We start from the raw sequence: 13,905 nt of genomic DNA on the forward strand, positions 1-13,905 counted from the left end.
TTGCTGAACCGACTAGAGGGGATGCTATTTTAGATTTGGTCTTGGTGAGTAGTGAGGACCTCATAGAGGAAATGGTTGTAGGGGATAATCTTGGCTCAAGTGATCATGAGATAATTCAGTTCAAACTGAATGGAAGGATTAACAAAAATAAATCTGCAACTAAGGTTTTTGATTTCAAAAGGGCTGACTTTCAAAAATTAAGGAAATTAGTTAGGGAAGTGGATTGGACTGAAGAATTTATGGGTTTAAAGGTAGAGGAGGCCTGGGATTATTTTAAATTAAAGCTGCAGAAGCTATCGGAAGCCTGCATCCCAAGAAAGGGGAAAAAATTCATAGGCAGGAGTTGTAGACCAAGCTGGATGAGCAAGCATCTTAGAGAGGTAATTAAGAAAAAGCAGAAAGCATATAGGGAGTGGAAGAAGGGAGGGATCAGTAAGGCAAGCTACCTTATTGAGGTCAGAATATGTAGGGATAAAGTGAGACAGGCTAAAAGTCAAGTAGAGTTGGACCTTGCAAAGGGAATTAAAACCAATAGTAAAAGGTTCTATAGTCATATAAATAGGAAGAAAACAAAGAAAGAAGAAGTGGGACCGCTAAAAACTGAGGATGGAGTGGAGGTCAAGGATAATCTAGGCATGGCCCAATATCTAAACAAATACTTTGCCTCAGTCTTTAATAAGACTAAAGAGGATCTTAGGGACAATGGTAGCATGATAAATGGGAATGAGGATATGGAGGTAGACATCACCATATCTGAGGTAGAAGCGAAACTCAAACAGCTTAATGGGACTAAATCGGGGGGCCCAGATAATCTTCATCCAAGAATATTAAAAGAATTGGCACAAGAAATTGCAAGCCCATTAGCAAGAATTTTTAATGAATCTGTAAACTCAGGGGTTGTACCGTATGATTGGAGGATTGCTAACATAGTTCCTATTTTTAAGAAGGGGAAAAAAAGTGATCCAAGTAATTATAGGCCTGTTAGTTTGACATCTGTAGTATGCAAGGTCTTGGAAAAAATTTTGAAGGAGAAGGTAGTTAAGGACATTGAAGTCAATGGTAAATGGGACAAAATACAACATGGTTTTACAAAAGGTAGATCGTGCCAAACCAACCTGATCTCCTTCTTTGAGAAAGTAACAGATTTTTTAGATAAAGGAAACGCAGTGGATCTAATTTACTTAGATTTTAGTAAGGCGTTTGATACGGTGCCACATGGGGAATTATTAGTTAAATTGGATAAGATGGGCATCAATAGGAATATTGAAAGGTGGATAGGGAATTGGTTAAAGGGGAGACTACAACGGGTCCTACTGAAAGGTGAACTGTCAAGTTGGAGGGAGGTTACCAGTGGAGTTCCTCAGGGATCGGTTTTGGGACCAATCTTATTTAATCTTTTTATTACTGACCTGGGCACAAAAAGTGGGAGTGTGCTACTAAAGTTTGCAGATGATACAAAGCTGGGAGGTATTGCTAATTTAGAGAAGGACAGGGATACCCTACAGGAGGATCTGGATGACCTTGTAAACTGGAGTAATAGGAACAGGATGAAATTTAATAGTGAGAAGTGTAAGGTCATGCATTTAGGGATTAATAACAAGAATTTTAGTTATAAGCTAGGGACGCATCAACTAGAAGTAACGGAGGAGGAAAAGGACCTTGGAGTATTGGTTGATCATAGGATGATTATGAGCTGCCAATGTGATATGGCTGTGAAAAAAGCTAATGTCGTCTTGGGATGCATCAGGAGAGGTATTTCCAGTAGGGATAAGGAGGTTTTAGTACCGTTATATAAGGCACTGGTGAGACCTCACCTGGAGTACTGTGTGCAGTTCTGGTCTCCCATGTTTAAGAAGGATGAATTCAAACTGGAACAGGTACAGAGAAGGGCTACTAGGATGATCCGAGGAATGGAAAACTTGTCTTATGAAAGGAGACTCAGGGAGCTTGGCTTGTTTAGCCTAACTAAAAGAAGGCTGAGGGGAGATATGATTGCTCTCTATAAATATATCAGAGGGATAAATACCAGAGAGGGAGAGGAATTATTTAAACTCAGAACCAATGTGGACACAAGAACAAATGGATATAAACTGGCCACTAGGAAATTTAGATTAGAAATTAGACGAAGGTTTCTAACCATCAGAGGAGTGAAGTTTTGGAATAGCCTTCCGAGGGAAGTAGTGGGGGCAAAAGATCTATCTTGCTTTAAGATTAAACTCGATAAGTTTATGGAGGAGATGGTATGATGGGATAACATGGTTTTGGTAATTAAATATTCATGGTAAATAGGCCCAATGGCCTGTGATGGGTTTTAGATGGGGTAAGATCCAAGTTACCTGGGAAAGAATTTTCTGTAGTATCTGGCTGATGAACCTTGCCCATATGCTCAGGGTTTAGCTGATCGCCATATTTGGGGTCGGGAAGGAATTTTCCTCCAGGGCAGATTGGAAGAGGCCCTGGAGGTTTTTCGCCTTCCTCTGTAGCATGGGGCACAGGTCACTTGCTGGAGGATTCTCTGCTCCTTGAGGTCTTTAAACTACAATTTGAGGACTTCAATAGCACAGATATAGGTGTGAGGTTTTTTTTTGTAGGAGTGGTGGGTGAAATTCTGTGGCCTGCGTTGTGCAGGAGGTCAGACTAGATGATCATAATGGTCCCTTCTGACCTAAATATCTATGAATCTATGAATCTTCCTGCTCACGATGGCGGGGAATGAGAGGGGTGAGGCCCCTCTAACAATCTCAGTTGCCCCTCCCCCACCTACGCCCCTGCCCAACCTCCAAGCCTCCCCCCCCACCACCACTGCTGCCAAAACACCTGCCATCGCCCCCGCTGGGGCATCGGCAGCCGGAGGCACCGGGGCGACTATTGCCGCTGCTATGATCACCGCCCCCTCAGATTCTAGGAAAGCCCCCCCAGTTAGCCGGAAAGGCCAGGGTGCGAAGAAGGGGAAGGGCCCCGCCACAACCACCAAGCCCTCCATGGCAGAGGCTGCCCGCACCGCTGTGGCCTCGTCATCGACCATGGCATCCTTCCCCGCTGTTCCCTCCACCAGCTCTGCGAGCGTCCCTCCCCCGGCCCCTAGGGCGTATGCCCAGGTGGTGGCAGCCCCCCGCCCCGCCTGCCGCCTCGTCACCTCGCCCACCCACCACCTTCGCTACCATCAATAGCGGCCGGGGCCCCTTTCCCACCATGACCAGGAAGCATGGCGTCCGTTGCCTCCTGGTGCCCGCCTCGCCCCACGTGGAGACATACGTGCAGGCGTTGGCGAGGGTGGTAGGACCCACAGCTATTGTGGCGGCCTCCAAAATGTACGGGAAGGTCGTCTTTTTCTTAGCATCAGAGGCTGCAGCCCAGGAGGCGGTGGAGAAGGGCCTGGCTGGGGTGGGGGGGTGTTTGTCCCCCTGGAGCCGCTAGAAGACCTGGGCGTCCGCCTAGTCCTGACCTCCGTCCCTCCTTTTCTACCCAATGTCACCCTGTTACCCGCTCTCTCCACCCTGGGGAAACCCGTTTCTGTCATCAGCTCTCTCCCGTTGGGCTGCAAGGACCCCACCCTCCATCACGTCCTTTTGTTCCGCCGGCAAGTGCAGCTTCTACCGCCGGCGGCGGCGCATGACGGAGAGGCGCTCGAGGGGTCCTTCCTAGTCCCCTACCAGGGAGCCCGCTATCGGGACTACTATTCCACAGGAGAGGCCCAGTGCTACCTCTGCCGATCAGCAGGGCATGTCCGAAGAAAGTGCCCCTTGGCCCGGCGGGGAGGGGCACCCGAGACCCCCAAGACCCGGCAGGACATCGGCTCCATCGTTGCTGACGCCCCTGGCCGCCCGAGATCTGAAACCACCTCTCCTCCTGCTTGATCCACCGCTGCTCCTGCCCAGGCCCAAGAGACACCTCCCCTACAACGCCCAGACGAGCGAGGGAGCCCCGCCCTTGCTGTTAACAATCCAGCAGAGCCTATAGAGGAGGGTACAGCAAAGATATTACCGGGCATAGGAGAGGGCCCGCCCCAAGGAGAACCGCCCCCCCCCCCATGTTGCCTCACCGTTACCCCCCCCCCGAGCCCCTGAACCATCGTCTCTGCCTCCCGACACGACCCCTGCTAACCAGCCCCCAGACAATGCTATGGAGGGCTGGACCCTAGTCCAGGGAAAGCGAGGCAAGCGGAAGGCTCGAGCTCCGCTGCACCCATCCGATGCGGAGGCCCCCCGGAAGACCAGGAAGGGAGGCACTGACACTGAGCCTTCCGCTATGCCCACGAGTGAGATCCATCCGCCGGTGTCGGGCGGGGAAGACAAAATAGCACTGGAAGGTAGAATCTCCCCTCCACGGGAGACCCTCCCCTCCAAGACCCCTGAGGAAGCCGCTTCTGCCCGAATATCACCCGAACCCCCCGCGAACCCCGAAGCGACCGTCGTAACGGGCGCCAGAGGGGAGCCCCCCGGGGTGGCAGAAGATGACCTCTCCTCCATTTATGAGGAGATCGAGGCCCTAGGTTTGACCCCAGTCACCCAGGGAGAGAATGACCTACTGTCGGCTGGCCTCGATCTGGGCAACCTTACCCCAGTCCCCCTTTCCCCATGCTCCCTCCCCCTAACCGCCTTCCCGGGCGAGCACCCTGCAGAAGGTGGTCCACCACCTGATGCCATGGCTGCCAAATCCACCACAGAGCCTGCGCCTAGCATCACTGGGAGCCCCCTCCCCACCCCCTTAACCCTCGAATCTGTTCGGGAGGCACCACCTCTTAGCTGCTTGCCTCCCGAAGCCCAGAGCCTCGCCTCTGCCCCCGCCCCCACCCCTACCCCTGTCCCTGCCCAATCTACCTCCTCCTGCAATGCTATTGCCGCCCCTGGGGTTATTTCTTTCCCGTTTTTTGCAGATCCCCCCCAAGGAGCAGCCTTTGCATTTTCCTGCCATGACCCATTAGGAGCTGCAATTTTCCCTCTGCCATCCACTTCTATCCAAAGGCTTGAGATGGATCTAATAACTTTAGCCTGTCAGACGCCCCGTCGGTGGTCTGCACCCTGCCTGCCCGCCTCAGCGGACCACGAGGCTGCACCAAGAGCCCCACCAGGGAATAACCCGGAAATCGCAACCCCACCCCCCGATGAGCGGCGAAAAGCATTGTGAGAGTTTTTAGAAGACATCCGTGGCTCCCGCAACAGGGTACAGCTAGCTCTCCAGCTATGGGGGGACTTTGATCAAATACTCCAGGCCACAAGGGCCCTCATAAAGGAGGGTAAAGGGAAAGGAAGGCACGGTGCTGCGGCCTACAGTGGGCCCGCAGCTTCCATGACGATTTACTCACTTACGAGATGGGTCACGGATTGTTGCGCGACCCGCCAGGGGCTGCGGACACCCCCGCCATTAAGGAACCCCCACCCCCCCCAGCCCTCCGCATGACGCCCCTCATTATTGCAACTTTGAACACTAGGGGCTGTAGGATGGCTCTCCGCAGGTCCCAGGTGCTCTCTTACCTTCGGGAACGGGGGTACTCTGTGGTTTTCCTGCAGGAGACCCATGCGGATCCGACTGCCGAGGACAGCTGGCGGCTGGAATGGGGGCATGGGGTCTACTTCAGCCACTTCACGATTCGACAAGCTGGAGTGGCGACCCTGTTCTCCCCCAACCTACGGCCCAAGGTGCTAGGGGTCACTGAGGCCGTGCCGGGCCACCTGCTGCATCTCCGAGTACATATGGAGGGGCTCGTGGTCAACCTCATTAACATCTATGCCCTGACAATGAGCCTGAAGCGGCCGCAATTCTATCAGCGGGTGTCCGACTTCCTCGGCACCCTAGATTCTCACGAGTGCTTAGTCCTGGGAGGGGACTTTAACACCACCCTCGAGGAACAGGACCGCTCAGGGGCCGAGCTGAGCCCAGCCGCTGCAAACATTCTCCGAGAAATAGTTGAATATCACTCCCTAGTAGATGTCTGGCGTGACCACCACCCAGATGACACTTCCACGTTCACCTTTGTCCGTGTGGAGGCCCACCAGTCACACCACTCTCGGTTGGACCGTATTTATTTATCCCTTTTCCATCTTTCACAGGCCCACTCCTCCAACATTCGGCCAGCCCCATTTTCCGACCATCATCTAGCCACCATAACAGCCTCCCTCCGTGCAGAGAGACCGGGGCCGGCCTATTGGCACTTTAAGAACAGCCTGTTGGAGGATGAGGGCTTCATGACGTCCTTCCGGGAGTTTTGGCTGGCCTGGCGAGAGCAGCAGCGTGCCTTTCCCTCGGCGCGGCGATGGTGGGATCTAGGGAAGGTGCGCGCCAAGCTCTTCTGCCGTGACTACACCCGGGGCACCAGCCGACGGAGAAATGCAGCGATAGAGCAGTTGGAACGGGAGGTCTTAGAGATGGAGAGGCGTCTGGCCGCCAGCCCCGAGGACCCGTTCCTCTGCGGAGTATGCCGGGAGAAGCGGGAGGAGCTCCGGGCCCTTGAGGACCATCGGGCCCAACGTGCCTTTGTTCAATCCTGCATCCGCCTCCTTCGGGAGATGGATCGCGGCTCACGCTTCTTCTATGCCCTGGAGAAAATGAGGGGGGCCAAGAAACACGTCACCTACCTTCTAGCAGAAGACGGCGCCCCCCCTCACGGATCCGGTGGAGATGTGTGGGAGAGCCCGTGACTTCTACACAAGCATTTTCTCCCCGGATCCGACCGATCCTGGCGCTTGCAGGGTGCTCTGGGAGGAACTCCCCACGGTCAGCGTGGGCGACCGAGACCGACTAGAGCTGCCTCTCACCCTGGCTGAGTTCTCGGAAGCCCTCCATCGCATGCCCACCAATAACTTTCCGGGCACGGACGGGCTGACCGTGGAGTTCTACCATGCGTTCTGGGACATCCTTGGGCCAGACCTAGCCACTGTCTGGGCTGAGTCTTTGCAGGGCGGGGTCCTCCCTCTTTCGTGCAGGCGAGCGGTGCTCGCCTTGTTGCCGAAGAAGGGGGACCTCCGCGATTTACGAAACTGGTGTCCCGTCTCGCTCCTTAGCACGGACTACAAAATCGTAGCGAAAACAATCTCGCTGCGGCTAGGGTCCATGATGGCGGATGTGATCCACCCAGACCAGACCTATACTGTCCCGGGTCGCAGAATTTTTGACAAGCTATTTCTAGTCCGAGATCTTTTGGAACTCGGGCGTAGAGACGGTCTGTCGTTCGCCCTCCTGTCTCTTGATCAGGAGAAGGCGTTCAATAGAGTGGACCATGGGTACCTCCTGGGCACTCTGCAGGCATTTGGATTCGGAGCTCAGTTTGTGAGTTTTCTCCAGGTGCTGTACGCTTCCGCGGAGTGTCTGGTTAGACTCAAATGGACCCTGACCGAACCGGTCAGCTTCAGGCGAGGAGTACGGCGGGGTGCCCCCTCTCGGGCCAACTGTACGCTCTGGCGATCGAGCCCTTCCTCTGTCTCCTCCGCAGGAGGTTGACGGGGTTGGTGCTGCGGGAGCCGGAGCTGCGGCTGGTCCTGTTGGCGTACGCCGATGACATGCTCCTCGTGGTCCAGGACCCGGCGACTTGGCGCGGGTGGAGGCTTGCCAGGCCATCTATTCGGCAGCCTCCTCCGCCCGAGTCAACTGGGTCAGAGCTCTGGCTTGGCCGTGGGAGACTGGCGGCAGGTGAGCTCCCTCCCACCCGCGCTTCAGACCATCCGGTGGAGCGCGGGTCCACTGCTCTACCTAGGCATTTACCTTTCTGCCACGCACCTTTCTCCGCCGGAGAACTGGCAAAATTTAGAAGACGGGGTGATACAGCGGCTCCGGAAATGGACGAGGCTACTCCGATGTCTCTCCCTCCGAGGGAGAGCACTGGTTCTTAACCAACTAGTCCTGTCCACGCTCTGGTACCGGCTCAACACCCTGATCCAGGCCCGGGTTTCCTGACCAACCTCTGGACATCGATTCTAGAGTTCTTTTGGTCAGGAATGCACTGGGCCCCTGTTGGGGTTCTTTATCTACTCCTGAAGGAAGGAGGGCAGGGCCTGAAATGTCTGCACACTCAGGTCCGTGTCTTCCACCTCCAGGCCCTGCAGAGGCTCCTTTACAGTGCAGATAGTTCGACGTGGAGCATATTGGCGCATGCCTTCCTGCGCCGCTTCCAAGGGCTCCGATACGACCGGCAGCTCTTTTATCTTTGTCCGAGAGGTTTTCCGCGAGACCTCTCCGGGCTGCCGGTCTTCTACCAGGACCTCCTCCGGACCTGGAAACTGTTTTCAACAACCAGGTCCGTGGCTGCCACCATGGGAGCAGATCTCCTCGCGGAGCCCCTGCTACACAACCCCCAGCTCCGTGTGCAGGCAGCGGAGTCCCGTTCGGTGCACCAGAGTTTGGTCCTGGCGGAAGTCACGAGAGTCGGAGACCTCCTGGACTACGACCGGGGAGACTGGCTGGATCCCCTGACGCTCGCTCGGCGCATGGGGCTCTCCAGACCTCATACCCCTCGGCGAGTACTTCAGGAGGTAAAGGCCGCCTTGATGCCCGCTGCTCGGGCTTATCTCAACTGAGCCCTGCGCGAGGGCACTCCCCGCCCACCCTCTACCCCAGGCCAGCTGGACCTTTCAGTTGGGCCCCTACCCCATAGATCCCAACAAACCCCTCACTCTTTCACTGCAAGCCGGCTGCATGAACTGCAGCTGGTCAGCTTCCAAATCCCGCCACAGAAACATTTATACACACTCATGCTTCACACCCTTATCGCCCACACCCTGTTGTCCCACCCTGATACAAAGTGGTGGGAACTCCTGCCACCTTTGGAGGGTGAGCAACCCCGGTGGGCCAGCCTGTATTCCACCTTGGTCCCGAGGCCCGTCGGGGACATTAGTTGGTGGCTCCTTCACGGAGCTGTGAGCATGGGCGTGTTTTTGACACAATTCACCCCCATCCCAGATACTTGCCCTTTTTGCAACGTGAGGGAAACTCTGGCGCACATATATTTAGAGTGTATCAGGCTGCAGCCCCTTTTCCGGCTCCTCACGAATATTTTATTATGCTTTTGGCTACACTTTTCCCCTCACCTTTTTATTTACACACTTCCCATCCGTGGCCCCACAAAATTGTGAGATCTCCTGGTTAACCTCCTCCTAGCCCTAGCTAAAACAGCCATTTATAAAACCAGAGAGGGGAGGTTGGCTAATGAAGCATCCTGCAATTGTAGGGCTGTTTTCCGATCCTCAGTACATTCACTTATCCGGGCGGAGTTCCTCTGGGCGGCGTCCACTGACTCCCTTGACGCCTTTGAGGAGCGGTGGGCACTGTCCGAGGTTCTCTGCTCGGTGACCCCATCCAGTTCCCTCCGTCTGACCCTTTGATTGAGGGGAAGAGCGAGAGACCCCAGCCGCACCCGTTGCTGCTGTGGATACCATCATTACTGTCACCTAGGAGGGGTCCTATCACACGTGGTGTACATCCCCCACCACCACCCCCAAACCGCCCACCCCGCAGCCGTGCCCATCTTGTTGGGCACTCTCAGGAGAGGAATAATCGGTGATACTGGGCGTGGCACTAGGTAACTCGAGGGGGTGGAAGACCACGAGTGTTGAGGAAGCCCCCCCGCTCTCGGCCCAGGCTAGCCTGAACACTTCTCCCTCCTGAAGGCTGCTGTGTTATACCTTGTGTTTGCTTTGGTTTGTTGCATAGTTTTGCTTTATCCTTTTTGGTGATTCTTTGTAAGTGATACACAAATAAAATTCTTTCTGCTTCAAAAAAAAAAAAACAGTCTCCTGCTGCCCTCTGGCCATCCTGTATCACAATATATAGATATAGATATATACACACAGAGAGAGAACTTGAAAAAATGGGGGTTGCCATACCAACTCTTCATGAGACCAATTGATTAAGGTGGGCCATTATAAGCAGGAGAAAAAAAACTTTTGTTGTGATAATCACGAAGGCTCATTTCAAACAGTTGACAAGAAGGTGTGAGTAACAGTAGGGGGAAAATTAGCATGGGGAAATACATTTTAGTTAGTGTAATGACTCATCCACTCCCAGTCTTTATTCAAGCCTAATTTCATGGTGTCCAGTTTGCAGATTAATTCCAGTTCTTCTAAAAAAAAAGGAGGACTTGTGGCACCTTAGAGACTAACAAATTTATTTGAGCATAAGCTTTCATGAGCTACAGCTCACTTCATCGGATGCATTCAGTGGAAAATACAGTGGGGAGATTTATATCCTTATGTTCTCTGTGTATATAAATCTCCCCACTGTATTTTCCACTGAATGCATCTGATGAAGTGAGTTGTAGCTCACGAAATCTTATGCTCAAATAAATTTGTTAGTCTCTAAGGTGCCACAAGGCCTCCTTTTTTTAGAAGAACTGGAATTAATCTGCAAACTGGACACCATGAAATTAGACTTGAATAAAGACTGGGAGTGGATGAGTCATTACACTAACTAAAATGTATTTCCCCATGCTAATTTTCCCCCTACTGTTACTCACACCTTCTTGTCAACTGTTTGAAATGAGCTAATACGGACTGGATACAGACTAACATGGCTGCTACTCTGAAACCTGTCATTATGCAAGGCACTGAATTTAGCTGTATGGAGTGGAAATCTATCAACTTCATGAAAAAGCTCGTACAGATACAGGCAGACATCATCTTCCTTTCCAAATGCAAACAGATGGACATCATACCAAAAGGACTGAAGATAAAAAATCCGTTACAATCTACATACCACACAGACTATGCTGACAGCTTGTGCCACACGCTCTCAAAGAAACTGCGGAACCACCTGATCAACATCCTCTCCAGCAAACAGGGAAAGATTAAGAATGAGCTCTCAAAAATGGATACTCTCATAAAAAAACAACCTTCCATAAAACTTCCTTGTGGCTGGACTTTACAAAAACTAGATAAGCCATTTACAAGACACACTTTGCTTCTCTACAAAAGAAAAAGGACACTAAACTATCTAAACTATTACATGCCACAAAGGGCCACAACAGTGGTTCCCTTAACCCACCCAGCAATATTGTTAATCTATCCAACTATACTCTTAGCCCAGCAGAAGAATCTGTCCTATCTTGGGGCCTTTCCTTCTGCCCCTCCACCCCCACGAACATGATACAGTTCTGTGGTGACCTAGAATCCTATTTTTGACGTCTCTGACTAATGGAATATTTCCAACACATCTCTGAACAACATACTAACCCACAGAGACCTTCCTATCAAGAATACAAAAAGAAGGATTCTGGGTGGACTCCTCCTAAAGGTCGAAACAACAGACTGGACTTCTACAAAGGGCGCTTCCGCCAACATGCACGGGCTGAAATTGTGGAAAAGCAGCATCACTTGCCCCATAACCTCAGCCGTACAGCACACAATACCATCCACAGCCTCAGAAACAACTCTGACATCATAATCAAAAAGGCTGACAAAGGAGGTGCTGTCGTCATCATGAATAGGTCGGAATATGAACAAGAGGCTGCTAGGAAGCTCTCCAACACCACTTTCTACAAGCCATTACCCTCTGATTCCACTGAGGGTTACCGAAAGAAACTACACCATTTGCTCAAGAAACTCCCTGAAAAAGCATAAGAACAAATCTGCACAGACACACCCCTAGAAACCTGACCAGGGGTATTCTATCTGCTACCCAAGATCCATAAACCTGGAAATCCTGGATGCCCCATCATCTCAGGCATTGGCACCCTGACAGCAGGATTGTCTGGCTATGTAGACTCCCTCCTCAGGCCCTACGCTACCAGCACTTCCAGCTATCTTCGAGACACCACTGACTTTGTGAGGAAACTACAATCCATTGGTGATCTTCCTGAAAACACCATCCTGACCACTATGGATGCAGAAGCTCTTTACACCAACATTCCACACAAAGATAGACTTCAAGCCATCAGGAGCAGTGTCCCCGATAATGTCACGGAAAACCTGGTGGCTGAACTTTGTCCTCACCCACAACTATTTCACGTTTGCGGACAATGTATACCTTCAAATCAGCAGCACTGCTATGGGTACCTGCATGGCCCCACAGTATGCCAACATTTTTATGGCTGACTTAGAACAATGTTTCCTCAGCTCTCGTCCCCCAACGCCTCTACTCTACTTGCGCTATATTGATGACATATTCATCATCTGGACCCATGAAAAAGAAGCCCTTGAGGAATTCCACCATGATTTCAACAATTTCCATCCCACCATCAACCTCAACCTGGACCAGTCCACACAAGAGAATAACATGAGAGAATTCTCCTATTCTCCCCTGGGAGAATAACATGAGGGGGAAAGGAGTCCAGGAGAGCTGGCTTTATTTTACAGAATCCTTATTGAGGTTACAGGGACAAACCATCCCGATGTGTAGAAAGAATAGTAAATATGGCAGGCGACCGGCTTGACTTAACAGTGAAATCCTTGCTGATCTTGAACATAAAAAAGAAGCTGACAAGAAGTGGAAGATTGGACAAATGACCCAGGATGAGTATAAAGATATTGCTCGGGCATGCAGGAGTGAAATCAGGAAGGCCAAATCACAGCTGGAGTTGCAGCTAGCAAGAGATGTTAAGAGTAACAAGAAGGGTTTCTTCAGGTATGTTGGCAACAAGAAGAAAGTCAAGGAAAGAGTGGGCCCCTTACTGAATGAGGGAGGCAACCTAGTGACAGAGGATGTGGAAAAAGCTAATGTACGCAATACTTTTTTTGCCTCTATCTTCACGAACAAGGTCAGCTCCCAGACTACTGCACTGGGCAGCACAGCATGGGGAGGAGGTGACCAGCCCACTGTGGAGAAAGAAGTGGTTCGGGACTATTTAGAAAAGCTGGACGTGCACAAGTCCATGGGGCCGGATGCGCTGCATCCGAGACTGCTAAAGGAGTTGGCGGAGTGATCACGGAGCCATTGTCCATTATCTTTGAAAACTCATGGCGATCGGGGGAGGTCCCAGACGACTGGAAAAAGGCTTATGTAGTGCCAATCTTTAAAAAAGGGAAGAAGGAGGATCCTGGGAACTACAGGCCAGTCAGCCTCACCTCAGTCCCTAGAAAAATCATGGGGCAGGTCCTCAAGGAATCAATTCTGAAGCACTTAGACGACAGGAAAGTGATCAGGAACAGTCAGCATGGATTCACCAGGGAAAAGTCATGCCTGACTAATCTAATTGCCTTCTATGACGAGATAACTGGTTCTGTGGATGAAGGGAAAGCAGTGGACATGTTGTTCCTTGACTTTAGCAAAGCTTTTGACACTGTCTCCCACAGTATTCTTGTCAGCAAGTTAAAGAAGTATGGGCTGGATGAATGCACTATAAGGTGGGTAGAAAGTTGGCTCGATTGTCGGGCTCAACGGGTAGTGATCAATGGCTCCATGTCTAGTTGGCAGCCGGTATCAAGTGGAGTGCCCCAAGGGTCGGTCCTGGTGCCGGTTTTGCTCAATATCTTCATAAATGATCTGGAGGATGGTGTGGATTGCACCCTCAGCAAGTTTGCAGATGACACTAAACTGGGAGGAGTGGTAGATACGCTGGAGGGTAGGGATAGGATACAGGGGGACCTAGACAAATTGGAGGATTGGGCCAAAAGAAATCTGATTAGGTTCAACAAGGACAAGTGTAGAGTCCTGCACTTAGGACGGAAGAATCCCATGCACCACTATAGACGAGAGACTGAATGGCTAGGCAGCAATTCTGTAGAAAACTGTGTCCACATATCTATTCAGGGGACACCATCATAGGGCCTAATCACATCAGCCACACTATCAGAGGCTTGCTCACTTGCACATCTAACAATGTGATATATGCCATCATGTGCCAGCAATGCCCCTCTGCCATGTACATTGGCCAAACTGGACAGTCTCTACGTAAAAGAATAAATGGACACAAATCAGACATCAAGAATTATAACATTCAAAAACCAGTCAGAGAACACTTCAATCTCTTTGGTCACTCAA

Source organism: Eretmochelys imbricata, chromosome 1 (genome assembly GCF_965152235.1).
Source record: "Eretmochelys imbricata isolate rEreImb1 chromosome 1, rEreImb1.hap1, whole genome shotgun sequence".
NCBI lineage: Eukaryota > Metazoa > Chordata > Testudines > Cheloniidae > Eretmochelys > Eretmochelys imbricata.